The 15,626-nt window shown below is 45.6% G+C and overlaps 1 protein-coding gene across 1 annotated transcript in view; it reads right to left on the reverse strand.

The window, feature by feature from the left end:
• OTOF (otoferlin) overlaps positions 1-15,626 on the reverse strand; it is a 204,454-nt gene that overhangs the window by 139,538 nt on the left and 49,290 nt on the right. The window lies entirely within an intron of this gene.

The following is a 15,626-nucleotide window of genomic DNA, read 5'->3' on the forward strand; positions in this document are numbered from 1 at the left end:
GGCCAGATGGACCTTTGGTCTGATCCACTATAGCAGCTCCTATGTTCTTACAGCCAAAGTCACATGGCAAGTAAGTGGCAAAGTGAGGCACTGAACCCAGGTCTCTAGGACACCAGACCAGACATCCTGCCCATTGGGCCACACACCCTCTCTGGCAGCCCCTAGGTCGTCTTTACCTGTTCCTGGCAAAGAAAATGGCTTTATTTTCTCCTAGATAATGTCACTGCATTTCCAAGAAAGTTTAATGGGGGAGAGTGACCCAAGACAGACAGGCCAAAAGGGGTATCCACTTGCAGTCCCCATGAGGACGCGAATGAGGGGCTCTTTCAACAGGAGCCGCAGTGAAAACACAGGCCTAGCGCTGATAAGGTTTCATTGTCGGTGCTCGGACTAGCACAAGAACATAAGAACGGCCATAGTGGGTCAGACCAAGGGTCCATCTAGCCCAACGTCCTGTCCAACGGTGGCCAGTGCCAGGTGCCCCAGAGGGAATGACCAGAACAGGGAATCACCAAGTGATCCATCCCCTGTCATCCGTTCCCAGCTTCGGGCAAACAAATTCTATTTTTATTGTTTTTTTGCAAGCCAAGCAATCAGCCTGCTGGGACAGTTCACACAAGGAAGTAAAAAACGTTATCCGATTGTCCAAGACATTACCCTCTCATGCCCACTGGGAGCTGAGGAAACCTTATTACCAAACTGCAAACAATGCATTAGAGGAAGGCAGCCGCAGCGAGCGAGTCAGAACAATGCTGAGTGCGAAGGCAATATCCCAAGCTGCTGAAACATCCCTGCAGATCTCCGGCTTTACTGGAGCAACACAAAGATAATTATGTTCAAAGGGGTGAAAGGCGGGGGTGGGGGGTTATCAAGACATTATCCAGTGTTTGGAAGCTCCTGGAGACACAGCCAAAGCAGAAATGGCCTGATGGGTCTATTTCCCCTAACCGACACTCACTCTAATACACACAGCAAGTTTTGTAAAATTTCCTGCGGAGCTGTTATTGCCAAATGGAGGAAAGGAAAAAACTGGGTTGTGATTCCAGCTAAGTGAGAGGAACTGGTGCAGTGAAAGAGCATTTAATTTGTACAGGATTTGTATTTCTAGGTAATTCTTTTCACTGCCTGGGAATGTATCCCCATCATAAAGAGTTTGGCTGAATTTGGAAATGATACCCCTATGGGCTTGAATATTTTATAGACACAGACACACAGACAAACACACACACGGGAGAGTCACTAGATTGTTGGCCCTGCTCCAGATGCTTTGTATTGCAGAAGAACCTCAGAGTTACGAACACCTCGGGAAACTCTGAAATGTTCGTAACTTTGAACAAAACATTAGGGTTGTTCTTTCAAAAGTTTACCAGTGAACATTGACTGAATACAGCTTTGAAACTTCATCATATGGACCCATGGGAAGGAGGCCCTTGAGGAATTCCACCTGGATTTCAGCAATTTCCAACCCACCATCAACCTCACTCTGGACCAGTCCACACAAGAGATCCACTTCCTGGACACTACACTGCAAATAAGTGACGGTCACATAAACACCACCCTATACCGGAAACCTACTGACCGCTATTCCTACCTACATGCCTCCAGCTTCCATCCAGGACACATCACGCAATCCACTGTCTACAGCCAAGCCCTAAGATACAACCACATTTGCTACAATCCCTCAGACAGAGACAAACACCTACAAGATATTTATCAAGCATTCTTAAAACTACAATACTCACCTGGGGAAGTGAGGAAACAGATCGACAGAGCGAGACAGGTATCCAGAAATCACCTACTACAGGACGGGCCCAACAAGGAAAATAACAGAACACCACTGGCCATCACATAAGAACATAAGAACGGCCATACTGGTTCAGACCAAAGGTATATCCAGCCCAGTATCCTGTCTACCAACAGTGGCCAATGCCAGGTGCCCCAGAGGGAGCGAACCTAACAGGTAATGATCAAGTGATCTCTCTCCTGCCATCCATCTCCACCCTCTCACATACAGCCCCCAGCTAAAAGCTCTCTAGCAGATCATCCACGATCTACAACGTATTTTGGAAAACAATCCCTCACACTCACAGACCTTGGGAGGCAGGCCAGTCCTTGCTTACAGACAGCCCCGCAACCTGAAGCAAATACTCACCAGCAACTACTCCCCACACCACAGAAACATGAACCCAGGAACCAATCCCTGTAGCAAACCCCGTAGCCTACTCTGTCCCCATATCTAGTCTAGCGACACCATCATAGGACCCAACCACATCAGCCACACCATTGGGGGCTCATTCACCTGCACATCTGCTAATGTGACATATGCCATCATGTGCCAGCAATGCCCCTCTGCCATGTACATTGGCCAAACCTGACAGTCTCTATGTAAAAGGATAAATGGACACAAATCAGACATCAGGAATGGTAACATACAAAAGCCAGTAGGAGAGCACTTCCATCTCCCTGGCCATTCAATAACAGATTTAAAAGTAGCCATCCTTCAACACAAAAACTTCAAAAAACGACTTCAAAGAGAAACTGCAGAGCTACAATTCATTTGTAGACTTAACACCATTAATTTGGGCTTGAATAGGGACTGGGAGTGGCTGGCTCCCTACAAAAGCAATTTTGCCTCTCTTGGTATGGACACCTCCTCATCAGCTATTGGGAGTGGATCACATTCACCCTGACTGAATTGCCTTGTTAGCACTGGTTCTCCACTTGAAAGGTAACTCCCTTCTCTTCATGTGCCAGTATATTTATGCCTGTATCTGTCATTTTCATTCCATGCGTCTGAAGAAGTGGGCTTTTTTACCCACGAAAGCTTATGCTCAAATAAATCTGTTTGTCTTTAAGGTGCCACCGGACTCCTTCTTGCTTCAATTGAACATGAACTTCCAGTGCTGTACTACAGGGAAGGGTGTACACGTGAACTGGGGGAGTATAAACAGGGACATATCAAGTCGGAGTAAAGAGATGTTATTATCTCTGTATACAGTGTTTGTAGTGAGACCAATACGGGAGACTGGGTCCCGTTCTGGTGATGTTGAAAAATTGGAAAGTGTTCAGAAAGAGCTACGAGAATGGTGTGAGGTCTGGAAATTATGAGTTCTAATGAGAGGCTCAGAGAAGCTCAATCTATTTAGTTTATCCCAGGATGAGACCTGACCAGTCTGTAATTAGCTGGAACCAAATAAACAGCCAGCCCCCCAACCTGAAGCAAAGGGATGTGACTAGCAGTCCCAAGCTCCCATTGCTTACTGTATGTTCGGTTATGCTAAAATCACGCAACCTTGGCCTGCAAACCTGCCATCTCTTCACAGCTCGGGCCTGTGCCATGACTGGGAAGCAGATCTCCAAGGCAAACCAAACAGGGCAGTAAAAAATGGTAACTCAGTCGGTGGCCAGTACTGACCCAATTCCCTCTCACAGTCCCAGGAGGCGCTATGCTGCTGCCTTTCCAATGGGATTTAAAGTGCAGAGTTGTGGTCACTGGTGTCCCCATAACGCTTTCCACAAGCGCCTGGTAGTGTCCTATTGCTAAAACCCAGTCTGAGTTCTTCTGTCCCACTCCCTACCTGCAGTGTCAGCTCGATATGGGACTTCCCTTCCTGTCCTGCACTGTAGCCGGACATTGCTGCTGCATTCCACCCCAGAGACAGCTGCATTTCATAGCTAGCTGAAACGATTCCTTCTTGTAGGAATCATTTGCCAACTTCTTCCCTCGGAAAGGCTCTATGCAAGTGCCAGGTTTCACTGTTACTTTTACAGAGCCTGACCATTTGCTGCTTTTCCAGGCCCAGAACCTCCCAGTGTTTCTCACGCTGAGAGCAAGAACCTTCCTTCCATAACCAGCCTGCATTCTGGGGACAAGCCAGCTGGGTTCTGCTTGACTCCTCTCCTCCTTCCCTGCTGCTTTGGGCCTCCTGTCGCTCTAATGAAGCCTTAACTTGGCCATCTGCACCACTCTCCTTATCCTTGGCAAATGCTAGACCTGCCATTGGCCCACCCCTGCCTGAGGAAGAGAACAAACCACAACACGGACATTAGCGGCTCCTTATTTGCACTAAAGCTCTAACAGAAACAAGGGGCTCTGAGACCCAGCAAAAAGCTGAAAGCACAGACTAGCCAGAATACATCTACAGCCAAAGCAGAGTTCTTCCAGCTGAGCCACACAGGCGAAGGACCAAGTTTAGCACCTTACAACTTGCAGGCTGGCAAGGTGCCACTGTGTCTCACGAGGGAAATTACAGATGTACCCAACCTCTGGACCCTGGTGTCCCCCAGGTTCAAGGATGCTTGAGCTGAGCCCATAGTTGCAGGGAAGGATCGCTGATGGAGGGGTTTTTGGATGCGTCTGATTTCTGAGAGCACCGTGACAATGTTACAAATAGAGGTGACTGGAATTCCCCCCCCCACCCCCCTGAAAATTGCAGTGTAAACCAACAAGAAGTCAGTCTGTCCACATTTGTAGTTGAAATCTGAATACTGAAACATTTTGGCTGATGACTGGGGAGAAGGGGGAATTGGCTGAAATTGATCAATTTGGGGGTTTTGGATTATTTGAGGAAAACAATGACAAGATCGGTTACGGTGCCTGGCCAGGTTTCCTGTCGAGGAAGCACAGCAATAGCCCCCGGCAGACTCTACGAGGAGACTACAACACGTGTGCTACAGAGGTTTCCTTCTCTATTTCTGCACCGAGAAAGAGATGGAAAAGTTCACATGCTGTCTCTGCCATATGGGAGAGCAAGTCAAAGCATTTCCTTTAATTGGCTGAAGAGAGACTAAATCAAAATGCAGATTAGATCTTATTTGCACTGGTGACTTTTCTCATTTTCCACTGCCGTTTTCTTGAGTCATTCATCTCCTCAGGTCAAAAAAAAAAAAGGATCTGTAAACCCCACTACAGACTTCAGCAAAATGGGAAGAGAATATGCAGGCAGCTTTATCCAGGAAGCTCATCTGTGTGTTCAGATACCAGGCTGCTGAGAGCCATATGAGTACCTGGGTAGAGAGCTGGGATTCTACAACCTGTGTTGGATTTTATGGCAGTCCCTGCGTGGACTTGGATCTCTGCTGCATGCTCACAGTTCCTGGACTGCCTGGGAAAACTTGGGGTGTGAAGCAGAACCCCCAAATGCAGCAGGATCACCACAGCCAGCTGCTGCTACTTAATGACTAGAGGAATTTACACAAAACTGGGGGAAGAGGGGTGCAAGGGTCGGCAGTGTGATCTGGTGGTGAGAACAGGAATCTGGGAACCTGCCAGTGACCTACCAGCGGCAAATCATTTACCCTCTTTGTGCCTCAATTTCTCTACCTCGTAAAGAGAAACTGACAAGCCCATCTCTCACTGTCCCCCCTCCCCAAAGGTAAAGAAACAGAACCAATGGTGAGAAGGACGTTTATATTTTTAAGATTTAATGTTGAATCATCTGAAGTGTTGTGCGGAGCACAGGCAAAGAGATACATCTTTAAAACCTCCACTACATTGAAACCGACAAGCTGCGCCTTTGTTTTGTTTCGGCTCTGGATTTAGCTGCCTTGCTATAGGCACTGAAGTTGGAAGATGTTGGCCTTGCAGAGACTGTGTCAGCTTGAAATCGAAACAATTGAAAGAAAGAGTTAAAACGGTTTCAGGTCCTTCCTCTGCCCCTGCCAGCTTTTGTGGGGTTGACTTGCATGTTCCTGCTTTGAGAAGCGCTTTGCTCACCTCACCCAGGTGCTGTGTGAAAGACCCACACAAACCACACAGGAAACACAGTGACCAAAGCTCACAGAAATCGATGGGAGATGCCCATGGGCTCAGCATCAGACTGTAACTGACTTACACAGGGGAGGCTTTCCGTCCGGCCCTCTCTCGCCTCCCAGAGACACATGGCCTCCGCTCCAGTCCACACCAAGTGCAGCTGTTTCAGTGAGCTTCCTCCCCCATCAATGTCATGGCATTACTCTTCTATTGGAATCCCTCCGTCGGGTCCCCGTGTGTTAGGGAATCGCTCATCTATGAGCATACGTTTGATCTAACTGGTATTACTGAAACCTGGTGGGATGAGTCGCAAGATTGGAATGCCAGAATCAATGGTTCTAACCTATCCAGGAGGGGTCGGGTGGGCAAAAGGGATGGGGGAGGGGCGCTCTATGTCAGAAATAGTGTTACCTGTTTCCGAGTCACTGATAACTCACACAAAAATGATCCTGAATGCTTAAGGATCACTGTCCTAACAGATAAAGCACAAGATGGGATATTCATTGGTGTCTGTTACATACCACCAAAGCAAATGATGGAACCGGATGACAGGCCCCTTGGACACCTATTTAAAATGACAGGTTTCAGAGTAACAGCCGTGTTAGTCTGTATTCGCAAAAAGAAAAGGAGGACTTGTGGCACCTTAGAGACTAACCAATTTATTTGAGCATAAGCTTTCGTGAGCTACAGCTCACTTCCTCAGATGCATATCGTGGAAACTGCAGCAGGCTTTATATATACACAGAGAATATGAAACAATACCTATTCCCACCCCACTGTCCTGCTGGTAATAGCTTATCTAAAGTGATCATAAGGTGGGCCATTTCCAGCACAAATCCAGGTTTTCTCACCCTCCACCCCCACCCCACACACACAAACTCACTCTCCTGCTGGTAATAGCTCATCCAAACTGACCACTCTTCAAGTTTAAATCCAAGTTAAACCAGAACATCTGGCGGGGGGGGGGGGAGTAGGAAAAAACAAGAGGAAACAGGCTACCTTGCATAATGACTTAGCCACTCCCAGTCTCTATTTAAGCCTAAATTAATAGTATCCAATTTGCAAATGAATTCCAATTTAGCAGTTTCTCGCTGGAGTCTGGATTTGAAGTTTTTTTGTTTTAAGATAGCGACCTTCATGTCTGTGATTGCGTGACCAGAGAGATTGAAGTGTTCTCCGACTGGTTTATGAATGTTATAATTCTTGACATCTGATTTGTGTCCATTTATTCTTTTACGTAGAGACTGTCCAGTTTGACCAATGTACATGGCAGAGGGGCATTGCTGGCACATGATGGCATATATCACATTGGTGGATGTGCAGGTGAACGAGCCTCTGATAGTGTGGCTGATGTTATTAGGCCCTGTGATGGTGTCCCCTGAATAGATATGTGGGCACAATTGGCAACGGGGTTTGTTGCAAGGATAAGTTCCTGGGTTAGTGGTTCTGTTGTGTGGTATGTGGTTGTTGGTGAGTATTTGCTTCAGGTTGCGGGGTTGTCTGTAGGCAAGGACTGGCCTGTCTCCCAAGATTTGTGAGAGTGTTGGGTCATCCTTTAGGATAGGTTGTAGATCCTTAATAATGCGTTGGAGGGGTTTTAGTTGGGGGCTGAAGGTGACGGCTAGCGGCGTTCTGTTATTTTCTTTGTTAGGCCTGTCCTGTAGTAGGTAACTTCTGGGAACTCTTCTGGCTCTATCAATCTGTTTCTTTACTTCTGCAGGTGGGTATTGTAGTTGTAAGAAAGCTTGACAGAGATCTTGTAGGTGTTTGTCTCTGTCTGAGGGGTTGGAGCAAATGCGGTTGTATCGCAAAGCTTGGCTGTAGACGATGGATCGTGTGGTGTGGTCAGGGTGAAAGCTGGAGGCATGCAGGCAAAAGAAAAAGGACACTAAACTTTCTAAACTACTACATGCTACAAGGGGCCACAGCAATGGTTCCCTCAACCCACCTAGCAATATTGTTAACCTATCCAACTATACTCTCAGCCCAGCAGAAGCAGCTGTTCTATCTCGGGGCCTCTCCTTCTGCCCCTCCACCCCCACGAACATGATACAGTTCTGTGGTGACCTAGAATCCTATTTTCGATGTCTCCGACTCAAGGAATATTTCCAAAATACCTCTGAACAGCATACTAATCCACAGAGTTCTCCCTACCAACACTACAGAAAGAGGGATTCTAGGTGGACTCCTCCTGAAGGTCGAAACAGCAGACTGGACTTCTACATAGAGTGCTTCCGCCGACGTGCACGGGCTGAAATTGTGGAAAAGCAGCATCACTTGCCCCATAACCTCAGCCATGCGGAACGCAATGCCATCCACAGCCTCAGAAACAACTCTGACATCATAATCAAAAAGGCTCACAAAGGAGGTGCTGTTGTCATCATGAATAGGTCGGAATATGAACAAGAGGCTGCTCGGCAGCTCTCCAACACGAGTTTCTACAAGCCATTACCCTCTGATCCCACTGAGAGTTACCAAAAGCAACTACAGCATTTGCTCAAGAAACTTCCTGAAAAAGCACAAGATCAAATCCGCACAGACACACCCCTGGAACCCCGACCTGGGATATTCTATCTACTACCCAAGATCCATAAACCTGGAAATCCTGGGCGCCCCATCATCTCAGGCATTGGCACCCTGACAGCAGGATTGTCTGGCTATGTAGACTCCCTCCTCAGGCCCTACGCTACCAGCACTCCCAGCTACCTTCGAGACACCACTGACTTCCTGAGGAAACTACAATCCATCGGTGATCTTCCTGATAACACCATCCTGGCCACTATGGATGTAGAAGCCCTCTGCACCAACATTCCACACAAAGATGGACTACAAGCCGTCAAGAACACTATCCCTGATAATGTCACGGCTAACCTGGTGGCTGAACTTTGTGACTTTGTCCTTACCCATAACTATTTCACATTTGGGGACAATGTATACCTTCAGATCAGCGGCACTGCTATGGATACCCGCATGGCCCCACAGTATGCCAACATTTTTATGGCTGACTTAGAACAACGCTTCCTCAGCTCTCGTTCCCTAACGCCCCTACTCTACTTGCGCTATATTGATGACATCTTCATCATCTGGACCCATGGAAAAGAAGCCCTTGAGGAATTCCACCATGATTTCAACAATTTCCATCCCACCACCAATCTCAGCCTGGTCCAGTCCACACAAGAGATCCACTTCCTGGACACTACAGTGCTAATAAACAATGGTCACATAAACACCACCCTATACCGGAAACCTACTGACCGCTATTCCTACCTGCATGCCTCCAGCTTTCACCCTGACCACACCACACGATCCATCGTCTACAGCCAAGCTCTGCGATACAACCGCATTTGCTCCAACCCCTCAGACAGAGACAAACACCTACAAGATCTCTGTCAAGCTTTCTTACAACTACAATACCCACCTGCAGAAGTAAAGAAACAGATTGATAGAGCCAGAAGAGTTCCCAGAAGTTACCTACTACAGGACAGGCCTAACAAAGAAAATAACAGAACGCCGCTAGCCGTCACCTTCAGCCCCCAACTAAAACCCCTCCAACGCATTATTAAGGATCTACAACCTATCCTAAAGGATGACCCAACACTCTCACAAATCTTGGGAGACAGGCCAGTCCTTGCCTACAGACAACCCCGCAACCTGAAGCAAATACTCACCAACAACCACATACCACACAACAGAACCACTAACCCAGGAACTTATCCTTGCAACAAACCCCGTTGCCAATTGTGCCCACATATCTATTCAGGGGACACCATCACAGGGCCTAATAACATCAGCCACACTATCAGAGGCTCGTTCACCTGCACATCCACCAATGTGATATATGCCATCATGTGCCAGCAATGCCCCTCTGCCATGTACATTGGTCAAACTGGACAGTCTCTACGTAAAAGAATAAATGGACACAAATCAGATGTCAAGAATTATAACATTCATAAACCAGTCGGAGAACACTTCAATCTCTCTGGTCACGCAATCACAGACATGAAGGTCGCTATCTTAAAACAAAAAAACTTCAAATCCAGACTCCAGCGAGAAACTGCTAAATTGGAATTCATTTGCAAATTGGATACTATTAATTTAGGCTTAAATAGAGACTGGGAGTGGCTAAGTCATTATGCAAGGTAGCCTGTTTCCTCTTGTTTTTTCCTACCCCCCCCCCCCAGATGTTCTGGTTTAACTTGGATTTAAACTTGAAGAGTGGTCAGTTTGGATGAGCTATTACCAGCAGGAGAGTGAGTTTGTGTGTGTATGGGGGTGGGGGGGATGTGAGAAAACCTGGATTTGTGCAGGAAATAACCCAACTTGATTGTCATGCACATTGTGTAAAGAGTTGTCACTTTGGATGGGCTATCACCAGCAGGAGAGTGAATTTGTGTGGGGGGGTGGAGGGTGAGAAAACCTGGATTTGTGCTGGAAATGGCCCACCTGATGATCACTTCAGATAAGCTATTACCAGCAGGACAGTGGGGTGGGAGTAGGTATTGTTTCATATTCTCTGTGTATATATAAAGCCTGCTGCAGTTTCCACGATATGCATCTGAGGAAGTGAGCTGTAGCTCACGAAAGCTTATGCTCTAATAAATTGGTTAGTCTCTAAGGTGCCACAAGTACTCCTTTTCTATTTAAAATGGTAGGTAGAAAGGCTGTGGGATCATGGGGGACTTCAGTTTGGAAGACACATGCTGGAGGTCTCATGCTGCCAGTATAAAAGAGCATCCTTGGAATTTCTGAACACTTCGGATGACACTTTCCTTACTCAAAAAATGTTGTAGCCAACATGGGAAATTCTTTATGAGGCTTTCTTTTACCAGAGAGAGAGGATCTGATTACAGAACTAAAATTAGTGGTAGCTTAGATCCCAGTGGTCATGACTTGATCACATTGATAATGTGGAAGCAGAATAAAGTCCAGGCCAGTAATAGATACACTTGCTGCTTTAATTTCACAAAGCTGAAAAAAATTATGAGCCAAAAGAGCCGAGAGGCAGAATTTAATCTGAAAAGTATGAATAATTGGGAATCATGTAAGAACTCCTTCTTAGATGTCCAAAAAGCCACAATCCCACAACTGAGGAAGAAGGGTGTGCCGGTTAAAAAACTGGCTTGGTTTAGAGGGGAAGTAAAGGCAGATATAAAAATATTTAAAAGTAATATATAACAAAGGGAAGAAAGGGGAAGTTGATAGTAATGAATATAAATCAGAAGTTAAGAATTGTAGAAAATTGATAAGGGATGCAAAGGGACACAAAGCGAAATCTATGGCCAACAGAGTTAAGGACAATAAGTAGTTTCTCAAATATACTAGGAACAAAAAGAATCCTGACAATGGTACTGGTCCCAGATGGAAATGGTAGAATTATCAATAATAATGCAGAAAAGGCAGAAGTGTTCAATAAATACTTCTGTTTTGTATCTGAGGAAAAAACAGATGATACAGCCTCATCATATGGTGATAACACTCTTTTCATTCCACTAGTATTTCTGGAGGATGCTAAACAGGAGTTATTAAAGTTAGAGGTTTTTAAATCAGCAGGTCCATGTAACTTGATTCCAAGAGTTTTAAGAGAGCTAGCTGAGAAGTTTGCTGGACTGTTAATGTTGATTTCAATAAGTCTTGGAGTACTGGGGAAGTTCTAGGAGGCTAGAAAAAAGCTAATGTTGTGCCACTTTTTAAAAAGGGTAAATAGGATGAACCAGGTGTGTGACCCTGACATCAACCCCAGGCAAGATAATGGAGCAGCTAATATGGGACTTGATGAATAAAGAACGAAAGAAAGCTAATGTAATTAATGCAACTAGACATGGGTTTATGGAAGACAGATCCTGTCAAACTAACTTGATTTTTTATGAGATTACAACTTTGGTTGACAAAGGCCGTAGGGCTGACAGAATATATTAAGACTTCTGTAAGGCGCTTGACTTGAGACCACAAGACATTTTGATTAACACAGTAGAATGATACCCAATGAACATGACGCACATTAACTGGATTAAAAACTGGCTAGCTGATAGGTCTCAAAATGTAACTGTAAATGGGAAGTCATCATGAAGCTGATGTGTTTCCAGTTGGGACCCGCAGGAATCAGTTCTCGGCCCTATGCTATTTAACGGTTTTATCAGGGACCTGGAAGAAAACACAATCTTCACTGATGAAGTTGGCAGATGACACAAAGACTGGGGAGTGGCGAATAATGAAGAGGACCGGACGCTGATAGAGAACGAGCTGGATCGCTTGGTAAACTGGGCAAGCAAACTATGCATTTTAATGTGGCTAAATGTACTCTTCTAGGACCAAAGAATGTAGACCATACTTACAGGCTGGGGGACTCTACCCTGGGAAGCAGGAACTGAAAAAGATTTGGGGGTCCTGGTGGATAATCAACTGAACACAAGCTCCCAGTGTGATGCTGTAGCTGAAAGAGTTAATGTGATCCTGGGACGTATAAATAGGGGAAACTCGAGTAGGAGCAGAGAGGTTATTTGACCTCTGTATTTGGCACTGGTGCAAACATTGCTGGAACCCTTTGTCCAGTGCTGGTGCTCACAATTCAAGCAAGATGTTGATAAATTGGAGAGGGGTCAGCGAAGAGCCACGAGAATGATTACAAGATTAGAAAACCTGCCTTGTGGTGATAGACTCAAAGAACTTAATCTATTTAGCTTAGCAGAGAGAAAGTTAAGGGGTGACTTGATCACAGTCTATAAGGGGAACAAATATTTAACAATGGGCTATTCAATCTAGTAGAGGAAAGTGTGACATGACCCAGTGGCTGGAAGTTGAAGCTAAACAAATTCAGACAGGAAATAAGTCATCAAGTTTTAAGAGTGAGGGTAATTAACCATTGGAACAGTTTACCCAGGGTCATGGTGGATTTTCCATCACAGACAATGTTTAAATCAAGACTGTGTGTTTTTCTAAAAGCTCTGCTCTGGGAGTTATTTGGGGGAAGTTCTCCGGCCTGTGTTAGACAGGAGCTCAGACTAGATGATCACAATGGTTCCTTCTGGACTATGAGTCTAGGAATCCCATCAAATTTACACTCCTTGTCATCACCTTCAATGCTGTGCCCCTCCCTGCTTGATCTTGTCACCTGTGCACTGCCAACTTTGCAACCGTCACCTGCCCATTTGCCAGCATCTCCCACTGTTGCTGTCAAGCTTTCTTCTGCATGGCTTCTCTATGCATGGTCAGTCCACTCTGAACTCATTGGTAGGGCCCCACCCTGGCCACATTTAAGTGCTACTTAAAGGATCACATCTCCCATGCTGTCTATAGTGAATTGGGTCAACCTGTAAACAGTTCTCTATTTGTTTGTTCCCCTTCCCCCAAGCGCTGTTTACTTGTCTGTTTGTCCTTTGACGAGGTGCTCTTTGGAGCGGCAAATGCCTCATCTGGAACGTTCCTAGCACTCTGTGAGTGCTACCGTGAGAATAATAAATGCAGCTGATGATTTATACTGTGTCATCAAATGCAGAAAGTAAAGAAACTGAACAAACCAGAGGGACATTCATTTTCTTTCAGTTACAGTCATCACAACAACAGTAAGGGAAACATTTCAGAGAATTATGGTTTAAAATCACCGATTTTTTTAGAGCCAGACTGGGCCATTATGATCAGCGGGTCTGACCTCATGTAGAACCCAGGCCTGAGGATTTCACCCAGTGGTTTCTGAATCAAGCCCATATCTTATGGTTGAGCTAGAATATATGCTTTAGAAAGAGACACCCAAAATTGATTGAAAGACTTCAAGAGATGGAGAATCTAGCAAATCCCTAGGTGAATTGTCCCGATGGTTAATTACTCTCAATGTTAAAAACATGGGGCTTATTTCTTCTTTGAATTTGTCTGGTTTCAGCTTCCAGCCACTGGATCCAGGTCTGCCTTTGTCTGCCAGATTGAAGAGCACTCTACCATCAGAACTTTAGCCATGTCATCTCAGAACGTGATGGTGTCCTTTTCACATCTGTGGAGACACCCTGAAATAGCTGTCCTTGGTCCTGAAACTACAGGCAGCCAGGGTAGATTCACTTGTAAATGGCAAATGTGTGTTTCTTTCATTCCTGCCCTTAAAACAAGCCGAAGAAGGTCTGAGTATGGAAACCGCTGCTCAGTTTTCAGCTACTCCAAAGGAAGCTCCTCTTCCTACAGGCAAGAGCAAAACTGCGAGGCTGTTTCTAAACCCAAGACATATTATTAGTAGGTGCATTGCATGCAAGCCAAGGGGCTGCTGTCAGGATCGGGGCCCCATTGTGGCAAACAGAGGAAAATACAGACCCGGCTCCAAGAAGCTTACAGTCTAACAGGGGGGAAATGCTGAGGGAACATAACAAACATTCAGAAGGAAGAACAGAAACAGCCATAAGAAAGTGTCTGTGTAGATCAGCTATATTTGTATTTTCCTACGAAAAGCCAACAGCTTTGAATGTGCTGAAAGCAAGTGCCTTGGGCTCTGAAATGTCTTGCATAATCTCATTGCAAATTTATGTTACTCTCCTCATTGCTAGTTCTGTTGCACGGCACCAAGGGACTTGAGCTGCACTCTCAGAACCGCTTCTCTTTGCAAAAAGGGTTTGATTTTCTTAACGCAGCTGCTGAGTCTGCAGAAAGTGAGGTAACAGGGCAAGAGTTTGGGGCTCACATTGTCTGAGCTATGGGTAGCCCTGAGAGAACTCCATCCTTGGTCTATTCAGCCTCACAAAACGCCTGGAGGGTAGGAAAATAGCTCCTAGCCTTTAAATCAGTTGGGTAAACTGCGGTGCACAGATTTGCCTACATTGACATTGCAAGTCAGTGGCACAGCTGGAATTAGAATTCAATAGTCCTCAAACTTACGTTCTATCCACTGCCCGACATGCCTCTTAAAGGGCTAAGAGCCAACAGCAATGTGCCCGGTAGTACAGTGACTCTGAAGCGAAGGAGCCTAGGATAATACTGGCTGGCATTTATGTAGTGCATTTCATCCAAAGATTCGAAGTGCTCAGCAAACATTTACTGAGATCACTAACCCCGCCTTTCAAATGCGACCACTTCTGGGGAAGAACACAGCAGCTGTTTAATACCTCACAGCAACACTATAGGACAGTTTAGGGGAAGAAACAAAGAATGGTATGACAGAAGGGGATTTAGGGATGCAGAGAATTGGCATTTCAGCAGGATGTAAGAAATAATGCCCCAACCTTGCAAAAAGTATCAGGGAACTTTTAATTATCAACATTGGCCAGGACCTCGGATTTAAGTCTCATGTGAAAAAAGGCAGAAGCACAGCACTCATCTGGGGCTTTGGTTTAGTATTAACTCAGAAGGAAGAGCACCACCTATTGAATCAGAAGCAAGGATGTGTGTTCCTAAAGGCTTCCCTCCCATCCAAACTTTGAACAGGCCCTATCCGGAGAAGATCACAACCCGGTGTGAAATGGCTGCAGGCGAAGGCCCTAGCGATCACAGCTGTATGGTTAGATATGAAATATTCCTTGTTAGGATATAGATATTCAGGCCAGTCGGTAAAGGCCTGTACTCTAAGAATTTAGGTGTATTCTTATCACTTAGCTAGTTATAGAGGTATAAAAGAAAGAAACGCTGGCAGACAGCAATTTTGAAAGGGCCTTCTCTTACTGTGACAGTCTGAGGTCCTGTTCTTAGATTAAGGCCTTTGGCTAAGCAGCAGAGGCAGCCATAAGCTGGGAAGCGACCGGTCACATCCTCACATTCCAAACTTGTCACACTGAAAGAAGGTGCTATTGGGCTGTTAGGATACAATCCTGTCCTGATAATGCCTATCGCCTCCAGAGAAAGGGAAGTGCCTAGAAGATGTAAAAGGAAACTTAGTTTGATAGCATCCTGTCTGGCAAGAACTCAC

The sequence above is a fragment of the Lepidochelys olivacea genome, assembly GCF_965140295.1.
Source record: "Lepidochelys olivacea isolate rLepOli2 genome assembly, chromosome: 3".
NCBI classification, from domain to species: Eukaryota; Metazoa; Chordata; order Testudines; family Cheloniidae; genus Lepidochelys; species Lepidochelys olivacea.